Source organism: Pteropus medius, unplaced genomic scaffold, assembly GCF_902729225.1.
Source record: "Pteropus medius unplaced genomic scaffold, Ma_sr-lr_union100, whole genome shotgun sequence".
NCBI lineage: Eukaryota > Metazoa > Chordata > Mammalia > Chiroptera > Pteropodidae > Pteropus > Pteropus medius.
The window spans coordinates 7,525,896-7,538,470 of record NW_024340701.1 but is presented as its reverse complement, the minus strand read 5'-3'; the positions used below and the strand labels follow the sequence as shown (position 1 = coordinate 7,538,470).

Here is a 12,575-nt window from a genome sequence, read left to right as displayed (position 1 = left end):
AGTGAAAGCGTTCCAGGAAGAAGAAACAGCAAGTGCAAAGGCCCTGGGGCAGGGATGGGCGCAGCGTGTATACAAAGAGGGCAACTTGACTGATGTGTGGTGGGCGAAAGAAGAGTGGTAGAAGGTGGGCCAACAGGGGCCTGGGCAGTGATGTCCACAGCAGCGCCGCTCCCCACAGCCAACCCAGAACACCGAGTGACAGCGAGCGAGATAGTGCGGGAAACCTGAGATGCCACGTGGGACTATCACGCAGCGGGCGAGACGAACGGACGACGGCAGCCCACGACGACGTAAAAGTCAGTGAAAAAAGTTAGCCCCCAAGACCACAGCATAAAATAACTTAAAAAATTTAGAAATAGATAGAGATGGAACAGCATAAAAAAAGGAAAGCAAACGAATGAGGCACCAGGATTCAGGATGCTGGTTGCCATGGGTAGGGCTGGTGAGAGGAAGAATTGGGGACGAGATGGCTATATGTAGGAAATTGTCAAGGACCTGGCCTTCGTCTGGAGCAGGGGATTCATGGGTGCTTATCATATTATTAAAACAAACAAAGAAGCAAATGAAAGTGGGCTGTCTAAAGACCAATGATGAATTTGTCTCCTGTGCCAGCTTGGATGGGGTCCGCTTCCTCCAGAACTTCGGAGATCCAGCCAAGGGATTGGGGTTTTACCGGAAGAGCAATGGGAGCCACTGCAGGGTTTGGGGCTGGGGAACGACCTGATTTGATTCATATTTTATAAGGACCATTCTAGCTGTTTATGGAGAACGCCATGGGGGTGGGGAGGAGACAAGAGGCAAGATGTCCAGTTAGAAAACCACAGACGACCACCAGGCAGGAGGCAATGTGGGGGTGCAGGGGTCAGCAGCAGCTGATAAAGTCGAGAGCTCTGTTTTGCGTATCAGGTTGGGAATGTGGGGCTGGTGGCTCTCCCTTTGTCTCTCACACACAGACCCCTCTGCACCCCGCTCCGTGTCCACAGGCTGATCCCTGCAAACAGAACCCCCTGGGCTCCTTCGTTCTCTGGCTTCCAGTCAGCGATCAGAGGGCAGGAGGAGATAGAATGTGGAATATTTCCTCTAAAATGAAAGACAGGTGGCTGCACTTCGTACGAACTACCACTAAATAAGAGGCATGGACCTGAAGGAGACTGTTTGGATTTTGGAGGCTGCGTACGCCACACCTGGGGGTACAACCTATACCCATTTCCTGGGGAGCTGGTGAGCCTGCCTGTTTGGGATGGGCCCAAAGTAAGACTGAGCTCTGCATTCAGTCCAGACTGTGGTACAAGCTGCCCTTGCTCAAGTGCACACAGCTGGTTAGTGGGGAAGCCAGGGGCCTTATGACCCAGCAGATCCAATGCGGCTGAAGTGTCTGGGGCAGATGGGGGGTGGGATATGGGCTCCCTGGCTTTTCTCCACAGAATCAGAGCATAGACCACTGAGGTTAGGGAGCCCAGCATACTCTTCTCCACTGGCAGCTCTTCTACATTAGAAAAGCAGCTCGGTCTGGCTACTGGCTCTTGGAGGGACTGGAACCCAAGGCCACAGGACACCGAAGGGCCATGTGACCTCAGCCGTCCGTTGGCTGTCCTCCTGCTCCCTACCCTCCCCAGCCCATGTCTTTGCCTCCACTCTGCACCTTGGGAGGCTAACCTGTGTGGACTGTATCAAGGGGCTCCCTTGCCCTCTGGCTTCTGACTGGGCTCAGCATTGAGGAGCACCAGCAGGAGACTGGATGGTGAGAGGGGAAGGAGGCCAGAGCATTTATCCTCCCAGCTCCCTTCCCGCAAGAGACCCCTGGGAGAGGTGACGGCTCTCTTATAGCAGACTTCTCTACCCGACTCTCTTCTTCCAGGTCCCCTAGCCGCTCTGTCCCCTCACCCTTTCAGGCACCCCTAGGGATGCTAATGGGGCTCTCTAGGTACAGCACTATTCCCGTGGTTTACTGCTCCCTGCCAAATCTTATTGTTAATTCTCTTATTGAGCCCCCTTAAATTATCTTAATTTGAGCATGCTATCTGTTTACTGCTGGGACCCTTTATGAGAATAGGTGTGTGAGCCGAATTCTAAAATGACCACAAGAGTCCCGCTCCCTGGTGTACATGTCTTGTATAACCAATCCTCTTGTGTCTAAAACTGATGGGGTGGTCACTCCTGTGAATACTGCAGACTGGAGAGAGATTCTCCTGCTGGCTTTAAAGAAGTAGCTGCCATGTAACGGGAGGCCCATGTAGCTAGAACCAAAGAGTGGCCTCTAGGAGCTAAAAATGATTCCCAGTCAACAGCCAGCAAGAAGACAGTCCTACACCTGCAAGGAATTCTGCCAATAACCTGAATGAGCTTGGAATTCTGCCAATAACCTGAATGAGCTTGGAAGAGAACCCTGAGCCTCAAATAACATCAAAGCGCTAGACAACAACGTGGTTTCAGCCTTACAAGACCCTGAACAGAGAACCCACTTATGCAGTTACCCAGTTTCCAGCCTACAGAGACTGAGATAATAAATGGGTGTTGTTTAAGCCATTAAGTTTGTAGTAATTTATTACCCAGTCATAGAAAATGAACACATTGAATTTTATCTGCTCCTCCAAGTCATAAAGTTGGGTGTGAGCAGCAGCACTCCCACATGTAAATGCATGCACAAAACCGGGCTGGAGCAGGTCCAGAAGGCACAAGTAAATCATGAAAACTTGGCCTAGACACCCATGGAGCCTGCTCCTGGGGCTTTGCCATGTTTGCGGGGGAATTCCCTTTGCTAACTGGTTAGCAAAAGAGAAACCACTAGGAGCCTGGCTTACAAATGGGTGCATATGGTATGCCAGCGCTAGCCAGAAGTGGACGGAGGCTGCCTTCCAGCCCCCGTCAGGGGCTGTCCTGAAAGGAGCGGGCGCAAAGATACCCTCGTATGGGGCAGAACTTCAACTGGTGTCTGACTGCCCAAGTCAGTGGAAGGAGAAACAGCTTGAGGTGTGGATCTACACTGATTCATGGGCAGGGGTTTATGGGTTGGCTGGCTGCTCAGGGATTTGGAAAGAATGAGATTGGAAAACTGGCGATAAGGAGATAGGTATGCAGCTGGACCTCTCAAAATATTCACGTGCTGTGTAAATGTGCACCAGAGGGGTAGTCAATGCAGAGAAGGCTCTCAGTAACTAGGGAAACAAAGTGACCCATCCCGTGGACATCAGTTCATCTCTTTCCCCAGCGAATCCTGCTCTTGGTCAATGGGCCCATAAAAAAATGACTGTGACAGCAGGTGTCGTAGTTTGCTCAGGCTGCCATAACAAAAACACCACAGACTGGGTGGCTTAATAACAGACATCTATTACTCACAGTTCTGGAGAGTGAGGAGTCTAACATGAAGGTGCCAGCAAGTTAGGATTCATCCTGAGGCCTCTTCTCTTGGCTCGTAGGTGGCATAATCTTGCTGCATACTCACACAACTTCTTTGTGTGCATGCAGGTAGAGAGAAAGGGAGCTCTCTGGTGTCTCTTATTATAAAGACATCAATCCTATTAGATCAGGGCCCCACTCTTATAACCTCTTTTAACCTTAGTTACTTCCTTAGGGGCCCCATCTCCAGATATAGCCACTCTGAGTGTTAAGGCTTCAACATAGGAATTGGGTGGGGGGTGGGGCACAACAATTCAGTCCATAGCAGCAGAAATAGAGACTTTTCATAGGCTCAACAACATGGAATTCCCCTTACCAAAGTTGACCTGGCTACTGCCGCTGTTAAGTGTTCAATCTGTCAATACCACAGGCCAGTGCTGCCCAATGGTGCCCAAATAGCACCACTCCCCAGGAAACCACAATGATGACAAGTGGATTACACTGGATGTCTTCCACCCTCATGGAATCTGGTAGAGATTTGCCTTCTCTGCTGGATACTTCTGTCGGTACCGCCGTCTACGGACATCCAGATGCTTTATCCATCACCATGCTTTGCCTCAGCCTAGTGCCTCCAACCCAAGAATACAATTACTAGGGAGAAAAGTGTGGCAGCGAGCTTGCACCTAGCAGCTAGTTTGAGGGGATGCTAAAATAGCCTGCCGTTGGTCGTGGTTCCATAGTGTAGTGGTTAGCATGTCTGCTTTACATGCAGAAGGTCCTGGGTTGGTGCCCCAGTGGAGCACCATGGTCTACGGCCATGGTGCCCTGAACAAGCCTGATCCCGTCTGATCTTGGAAGCAAAGCAGAGTCGGGCCTGGTTAGTACTTGGATGGGAGACCACCTAGGAAGACTAGGTACTGTAGGCATAAATAATAATAATAATAATTTTTTAAAAAATAGCCTGCTGAGGGTTCAGTTATAGCACCAGCTGGGAAAGAGCATCCTGTGAGCTAGAGGATCTGTCCCATAGGATGGGGTATGTACCTTAGTCACCAGGAGTGTCCCCACTCACTTTTTAAAAAATAGCAGCCTAATAGCATGTGCTGTACAATTCACTTCCTTAAGGTGTACAATTCAAAGGTTGTTAGTTCAAAGAGTTCTGCGACCATCACCACAGCCCACTCCCTCTCAGACCTTAATGATGCGCTTATAGGAATTTTGGTCTCGTTTCTGCAACGTAATAGATCATGTTGGAACTCTGCCCAGATTCCCTCAGATTCCTTTTCTCCATGTTTGGGCCTCTCCTGGGTTCAGCGTGTTTTTGCTTCCATCAGGCACATCTGAGGCTCTTTTTCAGAGAATGTCCCCTGGGTTCTCATGCCCGCTTGGTCCTCAGGCTCAGGCAGTTGGAAGCGCCTGAGTATTTGCATTGCGCCTGGCGTGGCCTTCAACCAGTGAAGGAGGGTGAAGGAGTGTGGAAGCCCAGGTCTCTTGCCTCCAGTCTAGATAACTCCGGAGTGTGACGTACACTCCAGAGCTCCTCGTGGGGTCAGGCTGAGGCTGAGTGCTAGCCTAAAATGGCATCCTTCCTGGCTTCTCCCCCATCCCCATCCTGCCCCTCCTCCTCCAGAGAGAACTTCCTTCATATATCACTTCTCCATGAAACTTCACTTGGGGGTCTGCTTTCGAGGACTCCAATCTACGACAGCAGCCACGGGCTCAGTAGGTTTGGAGGTGCTATTTTTCAAAGGCTTCTGCCAGGAAACAGAGCCATGATTTCCCTCAATTAGAAGTTGGGGTTTCCTTCTGGCCACTTTGAGCTCCTCGTGCTAGGGAACCGAAAGGGAAAAAGTTGCTCTAGTGGCCTGGGTGGGTGATCTTGACTACCAAGGGGCGACTGGGCTCTGCTGCACATCAGAGAAAAGAGAATTCTGCTAGGAACTTGCAGGGAGAGATGCTTTCATGTCCTCTAATCACAGTTGTGGAGAAATGCAATAAGCAACAAAGACAGGGTGACCAAGGGCTCAGGCCCGATAAGGATGAAGAAGTGAGTCACCCTACCAGGTACAGAACTCCCACCAGACAAGGTGCTCATGGAGTGTGAAGGGAACATAGAATGGGTTCCCTAGAAAAAAGAAATAATAATTATTGACCTATTCCTCTCAGTCAACTACAGACATCGTGGTAACTGCAGCCGCTATCTACATGTTGCTTGATTAATTTATTTCCCTTTTCCTGCCATTTAGCTAATGTTCTAGTTGAGGTTCCAGGTGGGATCATGACTGAACTGATATCACTTCATGACAACACAGCAGTTGATGGTCTTTGTATCCCCTACCCCTGATTTGGAGACAAGGGTTTCTTGCTGTGAGACGAGGGCAAAGATGCAGAGTGGCACAGGGGTAGACTGTGATAGTAACTCCCCGTTTGCCCCTGCCAACCTACTGTCTGCCCTTCTCTGCCCTATTCTGTGCCCAAGGGGCCGAGCCAGAGCTCTGAATTGCATCCTTTGCCCTCTGGCTTCTTGGCCCTCCAGCTTCCTGTTGGGTTTGGCCAATGGGAAGCACTAGGCAGGAAATCAGAGGGTGGGAGGAGATCAGTGTAGGGCTGGTTCTACCCATTTCCCTCTGTGCTCTGACCCATTTAGTTTGGCTGCAGTCACATCCCTCCTTGACCGCAGCGCCTACGTGGTCGGCCCTCCTCCACAGGCTCCAGCCCACTCTGGGCTCCAGGAATGCTCTTTTCTCCCCTCCTCCCTTCAGCCCTGGAGTGAGAATGGTTCCCATTGCTGCTAGTCTCTCAGTGCCTCAATATCTCTTGTTGGTTCCTTAACCCTACTCACACATCTGAGAAAAGGCTTCTCATTACAATCCCTTGAACCTTCCAAGCTGGCTTCTGTTTCCTGCCAGAAACCTCACTGTCAGGACACCTGTTACATGTGCAGTTAGACAGGTTGCATAGACAAAGGTAACACGAATCTAGAACCGAGGCTCACCTGTTCTGCGTACTACTAGCTGGGATGTCAGGACCTGGATGAGTAACTCCAGAGAAAGAACACCGACAAGAAGAAAGGAGGGTCCAGGGCCTGTCTGGGGTGCACCAGCATCCGGAAGTCAGGCAGAGAAGAGGCAAGAGCAGCATGGAAGGAGCAGCAGCAGCTGCGAGGCAGGAATCAGGAGAGAGGAGTGTCCCAGAAGTCTAGAGAGATGTATGTGAAACAGGTTAGGAGACCAAGGAGCAGAAGACAGAGAACTGACAACTATATTTGGCCATGAGGTCATGGTGGCCTCAATGGATGAGTCAGATGTTGTCCTTACAATGAACTCACAGAAAAAGCAAGCAAGTACAGTAAAGTCTTGGAGGAAGAAGTTTTGGGTTCACCTGGCATCAAAGGAGAACAAGGCTGGACTTCATGGGAAGGCTCAGAGCAGGGTCCACCATGAGGCAGGAAGTGGGGTACAGTAGGAATAGGGACTGGAGGCATCTGGGGAAATTCTAGTGTAATGGGGACAAAGAAGCATAGAAGACTCTGGAACAGTCAGCTGGACTGTGAGTTGTGAACAGCCGGCCTGGGAAGCTGGACTTGATCCCAGAGCAGTGGGGAGCTAGAGAAGGGTTTTATGTAGGGGAGCACTCAGATGGGGGTGCTAGGACACCCAGGCCTGGATATAAGAGGGAAATATCCACCTCATCCTAGGAGCCCAGCACAAGGCCTGACCCATTGTAGGTACGCGATAAAATTCTAATTGACTCTGTGGACGGAATATAGGTCACTGCTGATGTTGAAGATGGTGGCTGATATCACCCTATGACTGGTGTTAATATACTATGGTAGTAAAAAATTTACTCCAAATTGGAAAAAAAAAATGCAAAAGCCAGATGTTCAAAAACACTAACTTAATTAGAGACTGACAATTGAAATAGCCAGGGTTTCAAAACTAGGTATGTTTCACACATTTCAGAATGAGGTGTTATTATCTCTTGTTTTCCCAAGTAGAGGAGGGTGGGGAGAACAACTGCTCCAGCAAATGACTGACAATGTTGGGAGACAACTCAGTCTGCTGGGTGACTGGATTATAGCTGGAAATTAATTGCCCATGAATGTGGAAAAAAGGCCAAGTCCACACAAAGTGTTCCATGGACTGCATCTACTACCAAGAAGAAAGGAAGAAAGAAAAAAGATGTTCTGATTCCAATTAAAAAAAGAAAAAAAGATGAAGAAAAGCCACCACCCAGCAGCTAATTACCGACAGGCCAATGCCTGTGCTAGCTCAAATGCAAGGGCTGACATGATAGAATGTTAGCATCTTGCAATCTGCTGTTAATAAAATGTAGCACAAAGGCACAGAGAAGCTGTACATCTGCTCACAGGATGCTGCACAGCTTGGGGAACCCTGCTCAGCCTGCCTACTGCTCACTCACAAGGGCTGGTGTGAAATCCCAAGCCTGGGCTTGGAGCAGGGGCAAAGGATGTCATGGTGTGCAGGACCCAGAAGGAAGGGGAGCCGGGCTGGAGCCTGCTCTCCAAGATGCCCTCTGCACATTGTCTGTGTATTTATCACCAACCAAGGGTCTCTCTGAATATGGAGGGGCCGGCTTGGTGGCCCTGCTGGAGAAAAAAGTCTGAACAGGAGAAATCTTTTAAAAATCAAGTTAGTAGTAAGAGCAAAAGATTAAAGTCTCACAGTGAGGCACTGGTTAAATAAATTAAAGTGCATCCATCCAGTGAAATACTATACAGCAGTTAAGTTAAATACTATTAGTAGTTAAGAAGAATGAGGAAGATATGCGGATTCCCAAGCTCGATGCAGAAGTTTGTAACCGGGGTCCTAGAGAGAATGGAGGGCTCTGTGAACCTGACTAGAGGAAAACCACATCTTAATTTTCACTAACCTCTCACTATAATTCAGCGTTTCCTTCAATTATAAATGTAGGCCACGAATCCCAGTAGCGTTAGCAGCAACTTGGTCACTGATAGAAATTACAGATTTTCTCATAACCACTTCATAGTTGTTACAGGTATCTCAAAATATCAATGAGATCACTACTTTGAAACTATTAATAGGGATTACACCCACTACTAGATCTTGTTATTTAATGTGTTTGTAAAGAAGTACACGTATTGCTAACCCACAAATGTAGTTCTCTATTCCGCCAAATGTATTAAACAAAATTGGTTTCCTCTGTGACCTTACGTGTTTTACTTTATCCACTTAAAGCACTGTGAGAACAGGTCATAGGCTTTCCCAGACTAGCAAAGTGGTTCATGGCACAAAAAAGGCTCAAAAACCCTAGTCTAGTATTAATGAAAAGATAAATGTTCAGAACAGTGTGGATCACATGCTACCCTCTGTGTGTTTTAAACGACAACAACAACGGATCAATGGAACAGATTAGAAACTCAAAAATAGACTCACACAAACAGGCTTAATTGATTTTGACAAAGGTACAAAACGATTCAGTGAAGAAAAGAAAGCCTTTGCAGCATGTGGTGCTGCAGCAATTGAACATCCAGAGGCCAAAAAAAGAAAAAAAAAAAGAGCCTAAACCTAAACCTAACATCTTATACAAGAATGAACTTAAATGCAAGATGTAAAACTGAATCTGAATAAATCCAGTGGACTGCATCAATGTCAATATTCCAGTTGTGATATTGTACTGTTATTTTGTACAATGTTATCATTAGGGGAAACTGAGTAAAAGGGTACAGAAGATTTCTCTGTATTATTTCTTACAACAGCATGAGAATCTATAATTATCTCATAATTAAAGATGAGTTAAACAAGTTAATCTTGTACAAATCATCACTGGAAAAAGACACAAAAATGGCGGGGACATCTCCGAGGAGAGAAACACAGGTGAGTTACCCTTTTAAATTGTTTACCATTTCCATGTATTACTTATATTCCCAATTAATTAATTATGTTAAAACAAAAACAAAAAGTCCAGAGAAAGAGGAAGAAGTGAGTGGGAAAATAAATTATCCTAGTAAAAATCAAAACTGTCTCTAGGTTACATTTGAATTAAAAGCATTATGAACGATAAATTTCCAACCTGCCCTGTGAAAGGGTTTAGTTTAAAATTTTAATACTCTATTAATGCTCATTTTTTTAAAAAAAAAATTGACTTCGTGCTTTGTTCATTTTCAAAACAAAATCAAAGGATTTGAAACTAAATAAATAATAATAATTTCATTGCTTGTGTAAGACCTGAGCTAGGTTGTTCTTTGTATTCAGTCTGTCCACATGCCTTAAAACACAGCTGGGCTGGGTGCACTGCAATTGGGCAGCAAGTCCTGGGGTGACCACGACTCCCCTTCCCTAAGAAGGAGAGCACAATGTGGTCAGGAATTTAGCTCCGGACTCAGATGGAACTTGGATTTAATCCCATCTCTGCCAGTTATAGAAAGTATGACCAAGTGTAAGAACCTAACCTCTGTAGGCCTCAGTCTTGTCATCTGTAAGATGGGGTTATTATGGTACCTGCCTGAACCAGTCACTATGAGGATTCGCAGAGAGAATTTATGGAAAGCGCTCAGCAAAGTGCCTGGCATGTGGGAAACACCAGGAAGTAAAGACCATAGTGCTGGCTTTAGCCTCCTGACATGGTCTCAAAGAGGAGGCTGCCTTCAATCATCTGATGATGACAACAAAGGTACCATATTCTGTTCACCGAGAGGTGGCATCAGAGGTGGTGTTTCACATAAGAGTTTCCCGCACCTTCTGCACATCCCTAAGTCAGTGTTACCGGGGCAAAGGCAGGCTCAGAGAGGTTGTATGATGTGCCCAAGAGCACACAGGTAGGAGGAGGCAAAGAGGAAGAGCAGGGCCCAGGCTCCTGAGCTTTTGCCAAGGAAAAGAGGCCATGGCTCTTTCCAAGGTTTCTGAGCAGTTCTCCAGTAAGAAGGTCCTTGGCCCAGGCCCCCAAGACCACAGCACCCAGGAGTGGAAGGGGCTTTGGGAATCCTCGAGGCTGCAGAAAGAGAAACTTATCCTCTTCCTTAGGCCCAGAGGGATGTGTTTCTGTTCTCAAGAGGACGCAGAGCACCCCTACTCCACTTTCCAGAAAAACTGGAGCTATCATGGTAGGAAGGCTTCTCTCAGTAGAATTTGGAGGACCAAAACCTAGAGGTGGAGCCTTAGAAGACCCACCTCCTTGCTTCATTCCGGCCACAAGAACGAGCAATCTGTTAGTTCCAGCTTGCACAATGGGGCTTGTGGTGGAGCTCAGGCAATAGGAGATGTTGACTGCCTTGTGGCCTAGTGTGGGGCCTGAGACCCTGAGGTTCCTTCCCTCTGTTCATGTTACTTTAGCATTCTCTCAGGAGGCTTTTTGTGCTGCAGTCTGTGAAATAGGCAGTGGTTTCAGGAGGCAAATGTCCTTAGGCTGCTCTCCCTATGCTGTACTAGTATATGCCCAGCATCTAGGATGCATCCACAAGGTCCATGTTCAAAAAAATCTCAAGGCGGAAACTCAGGACAAAATAGATGTTTAAAACTCTAGAACTAGTGCCCAGGAGGATAAGTTGCCCTCTGCACACCCTCGGCCACTTATAAGTTATGTGACTTGGGGCAAATTACTATCCCTCTCTATGTCTCACTTTCCTAAATAAAATAGAGATGACAATGCATATCCTACCTGGACTGTTATGAGGATTAAATGAGGGAAGGGTGCAGGGCTTGGCACCCAGCGTAGTTTCAGTGAAGGCTGATTCCCTGTTCTTCATCCCTTGTGTGGGGTCGCAGCAGACAGAGCACAAATGCATGGCAAAAGATGTCACCCGTGAGTGGCCAGAGGCAGAGCAATTCAGCCCTCCAGCCAAAAATCCACAAGATGGACCAGAAATTCAGCCATTTATTCTGTCACAGGAACTCAATAACTCCTGGTCTAACCAATGCTGAGCTCCACATTGGGGTCTGAGGACACAGAGAAAAATGTGATCCGTCACTGCCTGCCTCCAGGAAGCTCGGAGACTTGTAGGAGGGAATTCTACTCGATGGGATCAGTGTGATAGAGGGCGGCAGAGCCCTGGGCAAACCCTAGAGAGATTCTTAATCCAGATTAAGGTGGTCTGGAGGAGGGGGACGCCTGGCCTAAATCTGGAAGGATAAGTAGATGAGTAGGTGAAACTAGGAGTCTAGGTAGAAGACTCAGCATGTGCAAACGTGCAGAAATGAGAGAGGCAAGAGAATAGGTCATGGGACACGGGGTTGGGGTTGCGGCTGGTGTCTGAAGACAAAGACAGGAAGGCGTCTATTTCACATGCAGGGCAGCACAAAGATGATTGCCGAGAGGCTGGTGACCATCTACCCTAGACTACAGCTCATTTTGATTTCCCAGGAGATCCTAGGTATCTGGCACTGCAAAAACCTAGTCCTCCAGCGGACACCCGCATGGAAATGCGCGCTTCCCTGTGGAGGCCTGTTGTTAGGCAACAGGCCCCACTCCCGCGGTCGTCTGAACTCCGCCGGCCCCGCCCACAACTGCTGCTCGCACGCCCTCCCCTGGCGGCATACTGCAAGTACATCCGGCGTCAGGAAATGCAAACCTTCCAGAACGTTATCCTGGCTCACAGCCAAGATAACGGTCTGCCATTTAGGATGAGCAGTCCTGCCCCGGTTCTGGTCACTGCCTCCCATCCTTTCTGCCTGAACCTGGCTGACTCCACCCCTGCAGAACCTAGGCTGGGCCAGCCAGTGAGGGAGAGGAGGCTAGAAAGGTGGGCAGGCAGTTTGGGTTGAAGCTATGGGTCTTTATTCTTAAGCAGGAGGGAGCCATGAAGGAATGTAAGCAGGGCAATAACATGCAAATCCGTTTTCTATGCTCATGCTGCCACTGGAGAACAGCTTGGAAGAACAGGGCATTCAGGGAGCAGTTTGGATTCGAGAGCCCATAGGAAAGGACAGAACTTGGGGTTCTCGCCAGGGGTAAAGAAAGAAGGCAAGCCTCCCACCCTGACCCAGAGTTCGTTTTTCCTCTTCAGCAGGAACCTTCAAGAGTTTAGAAAAGATGCAGATCAGTCTCTGGAGATTCATCGGATCATAGGCCTTTTGGAAAACTGAGCGATCCTCCCCTTCCTGGAGTCCTGTGGAGATAGACCCTTACAACAGGGCAACAGGACATTGCTCTTCTCAGCAGGCCAGAGCTTCCTATCTCAAACCCCACAGGCTAAACATCCTGTTTCCTTACATTGGTCTGGAATGGTCACAGACTGTATCATACCTGTGTGATCAAAAATG

At 48.1% G+C, this 12,575-nt stretch overlaps 1 pseudogene; it reads left to right on the top strand.

Annotated features, from left to right (window-relative positions):
- Nucleotides 1–4,143: 4,143 nt before the first annotated feature.
- LOC120581114 (uncharacterized) lies at nucleotides 4,144–4,262 on the top strand (annotated as a pseudogene).
- Nucleotides 4,263–12,575: the final 8,313 nt, after the last annotated feature.